The 15,785-nt window shown below is 47.5% G+C and overlaps 1 non-coding gene across 1 annotated transcript; it reads right to left on the bottom strand.

Moving 5' to 3' along the window:
• Window positions 1-538: 538 nt before the first annotated feature.
• Window positions 539-610, bottom strand: TRNAP-CGG (transfer RNA proline (anticodon CGG)). The gene has a single exon. It is a non-coding gene; the product is annotated as a tRNA-Pro (tRNA).
• Window positions 611-15,785: the final 15,175 nt, after the last annotated feature.

Genomic DNA, 15,785 nt, shown 5'->3' with positions numbered 1-15,785 from the left:
TTCAGTCCCCTCGTTCCCCCTCCCCAGTGCAGGGTATCCAACCGGAACATCGTTCTGGTTAACATCCCCCTGCCTTCAGTCTTTCTCTTTATCTCTCTCCACCTTCTTATCTGTGTTTTCGTCCTTACTCTGCCAATCCTGCAAGAGCTTCATACATGAGGCAAGCAGTATGCACTAAATAAAAATAAATAAATGAATAAAAGTGGGCTCGTCCGCCCTTTCAAGGGAGGGATGGAGGAATCAGGAAGGTGGTCACGGGGGCTCGCGTGGGGAGAGTTTTCCGCGAGAAGAACTGCAAAGCACGTTAGTGCTCTTAGTATTAGGTCTGCGTTGTGTCTGAAAAGAATGAATTTTTTTCTCAAAGACTGAAGTACACGGAACTCAAGACACCACAATAAGTATGCCGCATAACGTTGCGCACCCTTAAAAGGTTCGCAAGCCTTTTACGTGTGACACTGCTTGCTCGAGATGGCCGGCAGCAAGGTTGCCAGTTATTTTTTCGGCTCTTTAGACCTTCAAAAGAAAAGAAGAAAACATCGGGCTCGTCCGGGATTCGAACCCGGGACCTCTCGCACCCGAAGCGAGAATCATACCCCTAGACCAACGAGCCAGGATTGAAGTTTCGGAACATTGCTTGCATTACTTCCGCGTTAGACAGCCCTTCACATCTAAAATAGCGTCGTTCACAATCTTATCGCAAGCCTTTCAGAGATGCTGTTCGGTGCCCTTAGCTGATGTACTCTTCTAATTGGGCTTTAACAAGGAAGAGGTCTGAGGTGGGTTAATGCACAATTTAGGCATCCAGTCCTGTCGAAGTAGACAAAATATGTTATAACGTATTTTTGTGTCATATTTTTCGCCGTGAACTTGCAGTAACGACAGGAATTTTTCTAGTAATTTGAACATTTTCTATAGTGTTGTCCTGTTCGTTTTCACATCGACAAAACTACAAAAACATGCCAAAAAATACCGCAAAACTACAGAAACGTAGCGGTGGTGCTAGTTGTGAAGAAAGTAATTCATCGCAATACTCTTTTTTTTTCTTAAGACGCGGACAGAGGAAGACAGGGTGGGACAGACGCTGTCTCATTCGGAACGGGACTGCTTGTTCATCTGGAATTATTTCTTCTAGAAAAAAAAAAATCTCGCAGGCTGTTTCTGCTATTTTTCGTCAATTTGTCATGACTACAATTTGCTGTTAACCTTTGCAGATTTTTTTTCATGCTGCATGCAGACCCTCGGCAAATCACAGATTAGTTTTTGGCGTTACGTTTGAAACATTGCAATCAAGTGGAATTTGTACGCAAATCAAAAAAGCAAGCCCAAGCGCTCTGCACAGCGACCCCATGAACGCAGCCCTTGTACGCACGAGCGGCGGCTTTTCTGCACACAGTGGAACATGATGGTGGACCTTCGCGCAACTCTGCTCCCTGCGGGAGCATATACAGGAACACCAGGCTATATCAGCATTCACTTGAAAATCGTGATCGCGGACTCCTTTTCGAAGCAGACGTCACAATGTTCAGTCGAGTGGAGGGAAACTTTTTATAGGCCATCTTAACAACAATGAATGCGTCTCTTTTCTGCTGGGCAAACATCAACATGCTCAGAAAGATCCATACCATCGATTTTTACTAAGAAGAAAAAAATTGGTATACTAATTCTCAGTGTTCATTTAAGGACAAGTCTAAAACGCACCTTATGAAAATCCTGCATGTGCACGTGTGCGCTCTAGTTGTGCGTGAATGAGTTCGTTTTTTAGCTTTTTTACCCACCGCGTTGCCTGCTAGTATTCCCTGCTATCAGGCTAACATCTCCGCTGAGAGTCCCCTGCTCCTTCCAGCTTCGCAACCTTGTATTCGCCACGATCACAAGCTTCGTGCCGACGGAAAAAAGAGCAGCAACGCAAGAGCACCTCCGAAGAAGAAGAAGAAGACGAAGAAGAAGAAGAAGTGAAAAGGACTACTTGAATTTGGTTGCATTCTGTTCTCTGGTAGCGCAAGCTACAAGATTCAACCCTTAATCTTACTGGAAAGGCGCGCTCTCCGCCTCTGCCTTGGTCTCTCAAAATCAGTTTCAAACGCCCTGCTTTATCTGGAAGCCCGTATCCCTGATCTGAGTGTTTCGTTCTGGTGTTGCGTTTTGGTGAAGGAACTAAGTGGAGATCAGAATCTATTTTTAGAAAAGCCTTTAAGAGGAGAGGAGGAGCAGGAAAAACATTTATTCAGAGTATAAAAACTGGTTGGGTTCAGTACGAGAACCCATTTGTCGCCATCATAATCCGCCCCCTCTCAACAAGCGATTTCTGGTCGAGGGGGCTGTGGCTATCAAGGGTTGCCTCCCAGCGCTCATAAGTCGGATCGGGATTGCTGTCCAAGTCTGGGTTTTCTTGACATTCCCAAACCGCGTGAAAGAGTGTGCCAACTGCACCACAGAAGGGGCAGGACGAATCGTAGGTGTCTGGGTACCATTTACTCATTAGGTTAGCATTGGGCAGAGTATTAGTTTGTAGTCGCCTGATTACGTGCCCTTCATATTTACTTAGGGTTTTGTGAGGAAGATGATATTTCCCTCTTATGATCTTATAGTACACCGTAATTTCTGCGTAGCTTAGTAAGGGTGAGGGGTCGTCAACTGCGTCAGAGAGAGGCTGCGTGCCAGATGCTCGGAGGAGGAGAGCTCGAACAGCTGTGTTGGCCGCCTCATTGCTCGTCGTTGAGAGGTGCCCTGGCGTCCAGAAGATCTGGATGTTGGAAGGATTAGACCTTTCCAAAATTTCCCAACACGGAGCGCCAACGCGGCCTCTGAGGTAATTGCGTACCGCTGCTTGTGAGTCGGACATAACCGTTGCCTCGCTGTTCTTTGATATCGCTAGTGCGATAGCTGCTTCTTCAGCCGATGTGGTACCCACCGCTTGGATAAGGCTGCTTGCAATGATACCCCCCCCCCCCCCCCCCCCCCCGGTGTGAAACTGCTGCAATTTCCGCGACTCCGTTAACGGGTCCAGCCGCATCGACGTAGATCGTGTCCTTGCTTTCATCCCAGCGCTTAGAGAGGTGTCTAGCTCTGGCTAGTCTCCGTCCTCTGTTGTATTCCTCATCCATGCGTTTTGGTATGGGGTGAGTCGTGATGTGTGATCTCATCTGCATGGACATGTCAATCTGCTCAGCGACTTCCCGGGGTAGACTGATTCTCAGCTTCTGTAATATTTTCCTGCCAGGCTTAGATGTTGAGAGCCTGACAATTTGATTTACACGGTGGGCCTCTATTAGTTCGTCGATGGTGTTATGGATCCCCAGCTGTAGTAAGCGCTTAGTGGATGTGCATAAAGGGAGTCCCAGCGCCGTATTAACTGCCTTTCGAATAATAACATCTAGTTGGTCTTTCTCCTTTTTGCTAAGCCGTGAGTACGGGGTGGCGTATGTTAGTTTAGAGAGAATGAAAGCCTGAACTAATCTTAGGGCCTCCTCCTCTCTTAGCCCATTTCTTTTCTTGATTACCCGGCGTAGCATTCTAGAGACTTGCTAGGAAGAGGCTTGGAGCTGTCTGATAGTAGTGGTGTTAGTGTTGCCGCTGGGTATGATGACTCCCAGGATCTTGATCTCTTTCTTGATCGGAATGCTCATGCCCTGGACCGTAATGGCGACAGAGGGAGTGGACAGCAAAAGCACCGTATTCTGCTTCTTGCCACGGTCGATCAGGAGTAACTCTTATTTCTCGGGAGAGCACGTTAACCCCTGCTTCGCCGCATGCTGGCACACGACATTCGCTGCTTCCTGAAGCCGGTCTTGAATTTCCCCTTCATTACCGCTGCAACACCAGATCGTAATGTCGTCGGCGTATATAGCATGCTCAATGCCTTGGGTGCGGTCTAGCTTCTCTGGTAGCCCACGCATGGCCAGGTTGAAGAGAAGCGGAAACAAGACCGCTCCCTGCGTGGTGCCCTTGGAACCTAGATTAAACGGAGAGGGGGTCCGATCACCAATACTTATTGACGCTTTCCTATTGGAGAGACAGTCCCTCACGTAATTATATGTGCGGTCACAACAGTTGATGCTGTTAAGCTCATCCAGTATTCCCTGGTGGTTGACATTGTCAAATGCTTATAAATCGAGCGCAAGGGTGACCTTGACCTGATATCTGCCGGGGTTGTCCAGAATATCCTCTCTGATACGGATGAGAATATCCTGTGTAGACAGCTTTCCTCCAAACCCGTACAGCGCGTCAGGGAGGATACCAGTCTTCTTCAGGAGTCGCTTCAGTCGGGCGTTCACGACCCTCTCGAACAGTTTACACAGACACGACGTCATGGAGATCGGTCGTAAATGATCAATATCGCATGGCTTTTTGGGCTTGGGAACAAATCGCACTAAAGCCAATTTCCAGGAGTCGGGGATCTGGCCCTTGTTCCAGCACTGCGTGTTGAAGTATTTCACTAATTTTCTTAAGAAGATGTCATCCATATTAAAGAACATCTTGGTGTTTATCTGGCCCGGTCCAGGAGCGGTGTTCTTACGCATGACGTCAAGCTCCGTCCTCAGTTCCTCAAACGTTACGTCTTGGTCCATCTCTTCATTGGGTGCACCGGTGTACGCAGGGAGAGGGTACGAGGATCCCAGATCGAGGAATTTTCGTGCAATTTCTGCAATGAGGGCTCCGTTGTCCCCTTTATAGCTGTGCAAGGCGTTACAGAGCGTGTCTGTTTGCTCTTTCCGGTTTGAGTTCGGCTCGATAAGGGACCCGAGGAGTCCCCATGCTTTAGCCGTGCCCATTCTACCGTTGAGCTCTTCACACAGCTTGAGCCAGTTTTGGTTAGCGAGGTTATTTGCGTAGTCATCCGCTTCTTTGGTGAGTTCTGCAATCTTGGTCTTCAGTGTGCGATTTAACTTTTGCCTTTTCCACCTCCTTGTCAGAGGTCTCCTGGCTTCCCACAGATGTAACAGGTGCGGGTCAACTGCCGGAGTTTCCTCCGTGGTGTTCGCTGTGGTAGAGTGCCTGGCGATGGTTTTCATCTGCAGCGCTGTCCATGCCTCAATATCTGTGGTATCTTCGTCCGGGAGACGTGCGATTTCCTGTATCCACTTGTCCCAGTTCACAATCTTTGCCTTGCCAAATCGTTTCCGACATTTAACTTCCTGAACAGTGCAGGAGACGATGAAGTGATCACTGCCCCGGGACTCGCCAGTGTTAGACCAGGTGGCCTGCAGGCAATTTTTCACAAGCGTGAGATCTGGACAGGTGTCTCTGCTGACGCTATTACCAGCTCTGGTGGGTTGCAGGGGATCCGTTAAGATTGTGAGCCCTTCTCTGTTAGGGATCTCAAGGATCCTCCTAGCTTTCGGGCTGTTAAAGTGATATCCCCATGCTTTATGGGGCGTATTGAAATCACCGGCTATGACGAGGGGGTCCTTACCTGCCCTTTTGATAAAATTAATAGCGTGGCTATCTGACGACATGAGTCCCTGGGGCGACAATACACGTTCAGTATGTGCAAACTGCGTTTTACCTTGTGTTTGGGAAGAATTTCAATGTAAGCATGTTCGATATTTTCGGCTAGCGGTTCTTGCAGCGTTGCGGTAAACTCCTTGTGAACAAGTATTCCTAGGCTATGTTCGTCTTGGAAAGTTTTGTACCCCTTCATGCTGATGACCGTATTTGCTTCTTGAAGTACTATTATAGCAGGTGGCGTCTCCGACGTGTCGATGAAAAAATTAAGGCTTGCTTTTTATTTTTGAATCCCTGACAATTCCATTGCTAAACTATTGTTTCCTGTCCCCTATGTGCCATGGTCCTTATCCGTACTCTTTTGGAAGGGGGTGCCTGTCGACATATTTGCATTTCCTATTTCGGAAGTTGCACTCGTTGAGTTTAGATTTGAATTCGTTCCGGACTGTGGCAATGGCTGAGTTTATGTATTTCCTAATGTTGGCGGACTCGTTTGCGAGCTCGTTTTTGAAAATCTGAATAACTTGTAGGAACTTTTTATCCTACTCCTCTCTGTCAGCCCTCAGCTCTGCAATGACGTGCTCATAAACTGACTGAGTTTGGCCGGGCTTCGGGTGTTTTGTCGGGAGTTGTTTGTGACTGCAGCCTGACGAATTTAAGCTCAGTTCGCAACGCCTCGTTCTGTTTTTTTGATTTTTTAGCTGAATAATTTCTGTTATCAGGTCGTTAAACTCCTTATATATCGCGTTTCCGGGGAGGAATGGAGGCAACCCAGCATAGCCCACCTTTACGATGTGTCTTGAGTCTTCTTGCTTCTCAGAAGACGGTCCGCGTTCTCGGGTGCGTGGCGTCTCCTGTGCCGGTGGATCCGCCTTAGGTGCAAAGGAGACCGACCTGGTGGTCCTTTGCTCTTTATGATGTCTTAACTCTTCCGTTCCGGATCGGCCTGACGAGTTGCGACGTTGACTAGTCTTAGATCTTGACTTAGAGCTGGACGTAGAATTGGAAGCCGCTCTTCTGGATTCCTTCTTCTCGAACTGCTCTTTTCGGCTGGTGCGTACAGCTGCCGCGTAGCTCTTGCTGGTGCCACTGGTTGTCGGTTTCTCTTCCTGATCACCGAAATGTTGATGTTTCCTAGGCTCATTGATGGGATCCAGAAACTGCTTTGCATTCCCTTGAGTAGGTGTGATGCCCCTGGCATGCCGCACAAGTTGGGGTGCAATCGTGAGCTTCCCCGGGATTCAGCTTGCCGCACGAGTCACATTTCGATTCAGCTGGGCTGGGGCAGACGTCCGGTCTATGTCCTTCCCTGCCACACAGTACGCAAAACGGTCTAGTTTTCCTATAAAGAAAACATTTGCGCTCGATCCACCAGTACGTAGCAAAGAAAGGGACTTTGTATCCACTGAACAGTATCACCGCCGAGTTGGATCTGCCGAGCCTTCGGACGCCTAATACCTCAATGCCTACGTGAGGACACCGCAAGACTCATGCAAAGGGGTGGTGCACGGGATTGACCCCAACGCATCAGACAGACACCTATAGAAAGACTTTTAATCGGAAACCCACGAAAAATTTAAAAGGAGAAAAGCGAATTTAAAGCGCGAGGTTCGGGCGCATATAGTGGTGAGATTTGCCTTGTTTTAGAGTTCAGTTGGGGGTGACACTCTTAGTTCGTGGGTTCGGATCCCACCGGCGGCGTGGTTGCTTTTTCTGCTGATTTATAATTTTCTTTAAGCGACAGATTAATCGAATATTATTCTCACATTGATTAGCACTACAAATTATGTTAGAAACATTCCCATCGTTGGCTGCATTCTCACACACACACACACACACACGCACGCACGCACGCACGCACACACACACACACACACACACACACACACACACACACACACACACACACACACACACACACACACACACACACACACACACACACACACACACACACACACACACACACACACACACACGCACGCACGCACACACACACGCGCACACACACACACACACACACAGAGACACACACACACACACACACACACACACACACACACACACACACACACACACACACACACACACACACACACACACACACACACACACACACACACACACACACACACACACACACACACACACACACACACACACACACACACACACACACACACACACACACACACACACACACACACACACACACACACACACACACACACACACCAGGCTTCAACCTGTCAAACAACTTTGAGCGCCGAATAATGCGGATTCGTTTGCGACACTCCGAACCCACTGCGACAAACGGGTTGGGCACACTTTTGTCACCAATGGCGACACCAAGTGGCACCAGTTTCCGCACCCGCTCAGACGGTACGTACATATCAAATGACACAGACGCAACTTTCACTGCGCAACGGAGCTTTTATTACGTACAAAAAAAACGACGCACAGGTACCACCGCCGCTGGCCAATTTCAAATCACGTGCCATGCGTCAACACAGTTTTTTCGGGCGCACATCACAGAGGCTAGGCTATATTAGTGTTCCTGTATATGCTCCCGCAGGGAACAGAGTCTCTTGTCCCTCGCCGCTCCGAATGCCATTCGCCGAGAGGCGGTCACATGACTGTCGTGAAGTCGGGTGTTCAAATTTCCGCGGGGAAGCTGACTTCACAGGCGCAGTGCCGTGCGACCCCTCGTCAGCTCGACGCCTCACGTGACCCCATGCTGTCAGCTACATTTCACATATTTCCCGTGCACACCTGTGGCGTGAGGTTTGGAGTTCTGTTGCGGCAGTGAGCCACGTAGTTGTCAGCTATGACTGCGTGCAGTGCTCCAAACTGCATCAACAGCACTGGAAACGGCAAAGCGTTTTACGAACTTCCATTTGGAGGTTCGGCGCCTGAAGTGCGTCGGCGATTGAAGTGGCTTTTGAGAATGGGACGCTTAAGCGCGACGGAATATAACTTAATAACACAGATGAAAACATAATGAATTTAATAAAAAATTAGATAGGCCAAATATATTATTACGCGGAAATAGTATTTACATTTATTCACAAGTGTTGGGGGTTAGAATAAAGAGTTCCTAGCAGGGAGCACCAACACGAACAGTGAGCTGCATTAACCTCCTCTTCTTCGTTCGTCCTTTCACGCGAGAGGCCACTTCGTCTTCCACTGCCACTTCGTCGTAACAATATAAACGAGAAAGAGTTCTTTAAAGGTCCTTTAAAGATTCGTCATATCACTGCATTTAGCGACGGGGTACATTTTGTAAAATGTTTTACGCAAGCAAATGAGTTTGAAATTTTTTCGTTAGGTCAGACTCGCCTGTTCAACGCATTGCTGTTTGTTTAGTCTGCTTGCCTGTAACAAGCTGTAGAACTATGTTAATGTGGTTCTAGGGAGAGGCGTTTTCATATTTTCCGTGCATAACTCGCACAGAGCACGTGGTGGTGCTAGCTGTGAAAGAAGTAATTCATCGCAATACTCGTTTTTTTTTTCCCTTAAGACGAGCACAGAAGAAGACAGGGTGGGACAGACGCTGTCTCATCTGGGACGGGACTGCTTGTTTATCTGGAATTACTTGTTCCGGAAAAAAATATTCGTAGGCCGTACCTGGTATTTTTTGTCAATTTGTCATGACTACAATTTGCTGTTAACCTTTGAAGATATTTTTTTCATGCTGTATGCAGACCCTCGGCAAATCACAGATTAGTTTTTGGCGTTACGTTTAAAAAATTGCAATCGAGTGTAATTTTTACGCAAATAAAAAAGCAAGCCCAAGCGCTCTGCACAGCGACCCCATGAACGCAGCCCTTGTACGCACGAGCGGCGGCTTTTCTGCACACAGTGGAACATGATGGTGGACCTTCGCGCAACTCTGCTCCCTGCGGGAGCATATACAGGAACACTAGGCTATATCAGCATTCACTTGAGAATCGTGATCGCGGACTCCTTTTCGAAGCAGACGTCACAATGTTCAGTCGAGTGGAGGGAAACGTTTTATAGGCCATCTTAACAACAATGAATGCGTCTCTTTTCTGCTGGGCAAACATCAACATGCTCAGAAAGATCCATACCATCAATTTTTACTAAGAAGAAAAAAATTGGTATACTAATTCTCAGTGTTCATTTAAGGACACGTCTAAAACGCACCTTATGAAAATCCTGCATGTGCACGTGTGTGCTCTAGTTGTGCGTGAATGAATTCGTTTTCTAGCTTTTTTACCCACTGCATTGCTTGCTAGTATTGCCTGCTACCAGGCTAACATCTCCACTGGGTGTCCCCTGCTCCTCTTAGCTTCGCAACCTTGTATTCGCCACGATCACAAGCTTCGTGCCGATGGAAAAAAGAGGAGCAGCGCAAGAACACCTCCGAAGAAGAGGAAGAAGAGGAAGGAGGAAGTGCCATATACTTGGGGTGAAGAAGAAGAAGAGGAAGGAGGAAGAAGGTCGTACTGATTCCTGCGGCCAGCTTCTCTGGTCGTGGCTGTCTGCAAATGCTGTACGCTGCTGCAATTCTGGAGAAATAACCTTTATGCGAGGGGTTGCTCGCTCAGCCATTGACTTAACATTATCAGCAGGTAGGCTAGATGTGACTGATTGGTCGACAGAGGATTCGGGTACGTCTAGTGATCACTTTACTATAACTTTCACTATCCGGTTATCTCCTCTTAAAACTAGTTGTGTAACCCATAAATTTGTCAACGAAAAATTTATAAAAATCTCATGTCCGCCTCACTTGCCTCTATAGTTAATAAAAGTCGGGATGACAGAGCTCAGCAGACGGTTTCATTTTTGCAAAATGCAATAGACCACTCAATATTCGCTGTGCCCGCAGCAGCCTCTAATAAACAGCCGTCTCCTTGGTGGCCAGAAGAATGTGAGAAGGCCTATCGTCGCAGAAAAGCGGCCTGGAAGAGACGGTCCTGCAACCAGAGTCCGGCTAATTGGTAAAATTTAAAATTCTTCTCTGCATCTTTCAAAAGACCACTTGAAAAAGCCAAGGAGGAGTACAGCCAAAATTTAAACACATATCTTTCAAATCCTCGTCATCGCAAAAGCCCTGTATAGATTCATGGAACGTAACAAGAGTTCTGCCGTCCCTCTTCTCACTAGTGCAACAGTGTTATCACCACAAAAGGCTCAGGAGAGCCTGGAGTGTATTCCTCAGGGATTGACGTTACGCTTCCAGACGCAGAGAAACGTCCCTTTGTGCACAATTTCACCCTCTTCGGATTATACCAAGGTTGACGCATCAGAGCTCCTCTCAGTCTTGGCAATGTTGCATCCTGCAGCTCCTGGACCAGATGGTGTCAGTGTTGGTATGATTAAAATTTTAGCCCAGGAGTTTACAAGCGCCCTCTTAGATATGGTCAATGCTTCTCTGGAAAATGCATGGATTCCAAGCATTTGGAAGACGGCGAAAATTATTTTATGAATGAAAGATGTAGGAAAAGGATACGTCTTAGATAATATTCGGCCAATTGCGCTGACTTCAAATTTAGTCAAATTAATAGAAAGAATAGTGCACAGTCGCCTCACAAAACATGTTCATGACATCAACGGTCTCAGCTCAGCCCAGATTGGCTTTCGTCGTGGATGCTCTATATGGTCCGCGCATATGGATCTAAAAAGCAGAATCCGGCTCTCGCTACGCAGAAGAGAAGTTTCAGCTTTGGTCACTCTTGATGTAGCAAAGACCTATGACAGTGTAGAGCGTACTATTTTACTTAACAGACTTGCTCAGTTACATCCTCCAGCCTGCATTTATGCGTGGATATCTGTATTTCTGAAGGACAGATTCTTTTACTGCGCCGAGGGAACCCTATGTTCAAATACACATTATCAATCAAGAGGTGTGCCGCAAGGATCGGTGCTATCCCCTCTGCTTTTTAATATTTTGGTCAGTGGAATCCCCATTCGTCCTGATGTAACAGTTTTTGTGTATGCAGATGACATAGCTTTTTTCGCCTCGGCCAGGGATATCCACTCCCTTTACCACATTCTGCAGGGATATTTGGATGCTTTTGGAGTATGGTTGCAGGGTATTAATTTATCGCTGAATGAAGACAAATCTGGAGTTTTGGTATTTCCTCCAGAGAGGCCTTTGCACATTTCATTAGTCCATCGCTCTCTCCAGATTCCACAAGTGGAATCCATAAAATATCTAGGTGTTACTCATCACCCAGCATTAGATTAGAGCCTTCATATAAAGAACAATGCGTTAAAGGAGAACATGCTCTAGGCCGGCTGAAAAGAATCGCAAATAAAAAGTTTGGGACGCGCCGCGACACGTTATTGTTACTATACAAAGCCTACGTAAGACCTATACTTGAATTTGGTTGCATTCTGTTCTCTGGTAGCGCAAGCTACAAGATTCAACCCATAATCTTACTGGAAAGGCGAGCTCTCCGCCTCTGCCTTGGTCTCCCAAAATCAGTTTCAAACGCCCTGCTTTATCTGGAAGCCCGTATCCCTGATCTAACTTCCCGTTTTCAAATACTCACGTGCGAAGTTTCCTCAGGTCGATGGACCCAGTGACTGATGTCAGTACTCCTATTTTTGTGTCTCAGCCGGCCTTATTCTTTTCTCATCATTGGCCACGGTATCAAATGCCACAAATTATGTTAACGCCGAACCTTTTAACACCGATTGGTGTTGATCTCAGTTCTTTGCAGTGGGTTGATGACACGCCGGCAGCAGTGGAATTCCATTTCGACCACATCTTCCCATCTCATGCGAAACACATGCCCGCAAACATTTTAAACGGTACTCTCTCGGATCACATAGAGGAATACCCCCATCATACGGTGCTTGCTACCGATGCCTCCGTCAACTGCCAAAAAGCTGCATTTGGCATCTTTTCGCAGGATTTGGCATGGAGCTATTCTGTTCGCATCCCAGATTATATTCCTATATTCTTTGCGGAATTTTTGGCTCTTGGAATGGCCCTTGACAAAATTCCATGCCATGTGTCTCATGTTATTATTCTCGCTGTTTGTTTGTCAGTGTTAGTCTCCCTTGACATTTCACAAGAAGATTTTTTGAGCCGTATCCTGCGATTTTTTGTCCCATGCACTTTGAAGGTGGTCCGGTTTGTCTGGGTCCCTGGCCATGCAGGTATTCATTCAAATGAGGTGGCTGATTTCTTAGCAAGGTCGGCTCTGGACGGGTCAATGACACATCCCGTCCCGAATTTAAGCCTGCTGGCGATTTCTAGGTTTCAGCGGTTCCTACTTATATCAGCCAGGTTACGAGATCCCTTACTAAATACCACTGACTATCAGCACTTAGCATATAATTGGAACGTCCGTTCGTGTAAATCCAGGCGGTGTGAGACAGCAATGACGCGGTTGCGGTGCAGGATTCCAAGTTTGAATTTATATCTATGCAGGTGTGGGTTGACACCGACAAACCTATGTGACGCATGTGGGAAAGTTGAATCTTTAGACCATTTTCTCCTCTACTGCCAAAAGTTCGCACTGCAGAGGAAGATTTACCTGGAGGTTCCTCTCTGCAGGTTAGGGCTCCCTTTATCTTTGCCAGTATTATTATCGTTTGGTGCGAACGCCAAGGGATTTGCATTGGGTTCTATTTGTGGGTTTCTCCACGATTACATAATTGCAACTGGTAGGTTGATGTGCTAATTCTTTTAAAGTTCTACGAGCTCTTCTCTTTTCACCAAAATGCTGTCTGTTATTGAACTGTCAATATTGTTCTGTTGTTTTTATTCATTGATTTTTCAAAATTTATGATTGGTGCTACAATTTTGTCGTCATCTTGCATGTAAACTTCTTTGTTTATTCAACTACACCTTGGCCAATGCCCCCGCGTGGGTATGTGCCATATACCTGGGGTGAAGAAGAAGAAGAAGAAGAAGAAGAAGAAGAAGAAGAAGAAGAAGAATAAAAGGACAACGGCATGAGCCCGAAGCTAGAGGCGACCTTCAGACTGGCCCCTCGGCGTCGCCGGCGGCGTGCGGCGCTGCTGTGCGAGATGCGGCTGCCCGACCGAACGCAGGTGCTGGTGGTGACGGGGGGCGCGGCCGCCTTCTTGGCGGTGCTCGCCCTGTCCGTCTTCCTGTCGTTCAGCTCGTACCGAGAAGCCAAGGGGTCGAGCGAGGCCGCCCACTCGCAGCCGGCCCCGTCACTGCAGCCACCCAGGTTCGAAACCGAGAATTACCCGCCGCACCTACCTGAGCAACCTGTGCCGGATATCGACGACAGGATTGTTCTGCCAGTGGAAGACGAGATATGAGGACGGCTGAGAAGCCGCATGCGCTTGCTTCCGTACGACGAACTAAAGATGCCCATGGCCCATTAGACTTCCGTTACACGGGTTATCAGTGTCTCATCGCCAGAACAATGCGGCACTGCGCTGTTAGCAGACAGGCACGTGTGCGCCTATTTTCGGACACCTGGCCGCTTCATTGGGCACTCGTATTGTCGTGGCATGTGTTCTAGGTATAGACTAACACCTATCTTTGACGTTAACAAGATGTAGAGGCGCTGCTGTCGCCGGCTGGGACAACTTGGCTTGAAAAGTACGGTTAGCAGCCATAGGAATAAATTATTTTTTTTGGAACATACTGCTTTCCTCTTTCGAGGCTGTTGTAGGTATGGGGACAGGTTGGTTTTTTTTAGGTACGTCACAAAGGGGAAAAATCACAAAGGTTCACACAACTGAAATAACATTTCAAAAAAGGATAATATTGGGAGACAGTTTCAAAATACATGACGCAATATTCAGCAACACAATATAAAGCGCAGTGTGGAAAAAGATTGTTTCAGAAAAAAAGCACGTGCAATGCCTGACTAGAAATTTCAAATAAGCAATTATGACAGGTTACAAAGAAAACTGCTCAGAGATTCAGAGTTAACCACATTTCCAGGTAGCGTATTCCATTCTCTACTCGCTTTCGAAAAAAAATGACTAAGGAAAGGTGTCAGTACTAAATTTATACTCTGTTAATTGGTGTGAGTGTTTCGTTCTGGTGTTGCGTTTTGGTAAAGGAACTCAGTAGAGATCAGAATTTATTTTTGAAAAACCATTTAAGAGGAGAAAGACAAGTTTAAGGTGCGAGGTTCGGCCACGGCTACTAATCGTGGAAAGATAGATAAAGAGGAGGAGGGAAAGACAGGGATGTTAACCAGAAAGGGGTTCCGGTTGGCTACCCTGCACTGAGGAAGATGGATTAGGGGGCTAAAATGAGGAAGAGAGAAGGGGAATAAGGCATAACACACACACACGCACAACGCTGTCACAATTTGTCACTCAATCCAGTCGCTCTCAAGTAGGCAGAGAGTGCCTTGTATGCCTTGAGGGCAGTCGACTGCTGTGGCCACGGACCGAGGATCTTTTGCTCTGTTAATGGACGAGGATTTAGGAGGTCCAGGGCACGACACAGTGTATGTCTTGCACTCGCAAATGCAGGGCACTCACAGAGAAGATTAGAGATGGTCTCCTCACAACCGCAGCTTTCACAGGCAGGACTGTCGGCCATCCCCATCCGGAAAGCATAGTGGTTGGTAACAGCAACGCCGATCCATAAGCGGCATAACAATGTTGCTTCGCGACGTGCTAAGTTACGTGGAAGACGAAAGCGCAGTCCAGGTCCAGTGCCTTGAGGCAGAGGTTGCAAAACTTTCCCGTGTTCCACGCTAAACGTGTGAGCTCCAGCGCCAAAGGGCGAAGCCCACACGCTGCGTCAGGTCTTGAGATTGGGAACGTCACTGGAAGTCCGTCGTTGTGAGCCGAACGCGCAGCCGCATCGGCCTGGTGATTACCGTTAATACCACAGTGTCCTGGCAGCCATTGAAAAATGATGTCATGACCTTTGGAAACGGTGCCGTGGTACAATAGACGGATCTCAGCAACAAGTTGTTTTTGCGACCCGCAGCGTAGCGCAGATTGCAGGGCTTGAAGGGCTGCTTTAGAGTCGGTGAGGACCGTCCAGTCATGTGGAGGTTCCTGACTGATGAACTCTACCGCAGCCCTTAAGGCTGCGAGTTCCGCACCAGTTGAAGATGTTGGATAGGTCGTCTTCACTTTCATGAAGATGGATCTAGCCGGTATCACCACCGACCCCCCAGAACTGGTCGAGTGAACTGATCCATCTGTGTAAACATGTATGCTGCGACTGTGGTAAGAATGCAGGTGATTCAAAGTCAGTTGTTTGAGAGCGGGTAGTGATACACCAGCTTTCTTCGTAATTCCAGGAATATAGAGGTGAACCCAAGGTTCATGAAGACTCCATAAGGGTGAGCACGGTCTTGACGCAGGGGTGAACTCCGATGGAAGATATGCGCGATGAGCTTCAATGACTT

Source organism: Amblyomma americanum, chromosome 5 (genome assembly GCF_052857255.1).
Source record: "Amblyomma americanum isolate KBUSLIRL-KWMA chromosome 5, ASM5285725v1, whole genome shotgun sequence".
Taxonomy (NCBI): Eukaryota; Metazoa; Arthropoda; class Arachnida; order Ixodida; family Ixodidae; genus Amblyomma; species Amblyomma americanum.
The sequence above is the reverse complement of the archived record's forward strand: the minus strand, read 5'-3'. Positions and strand labels throughout refer to the sequence as shown.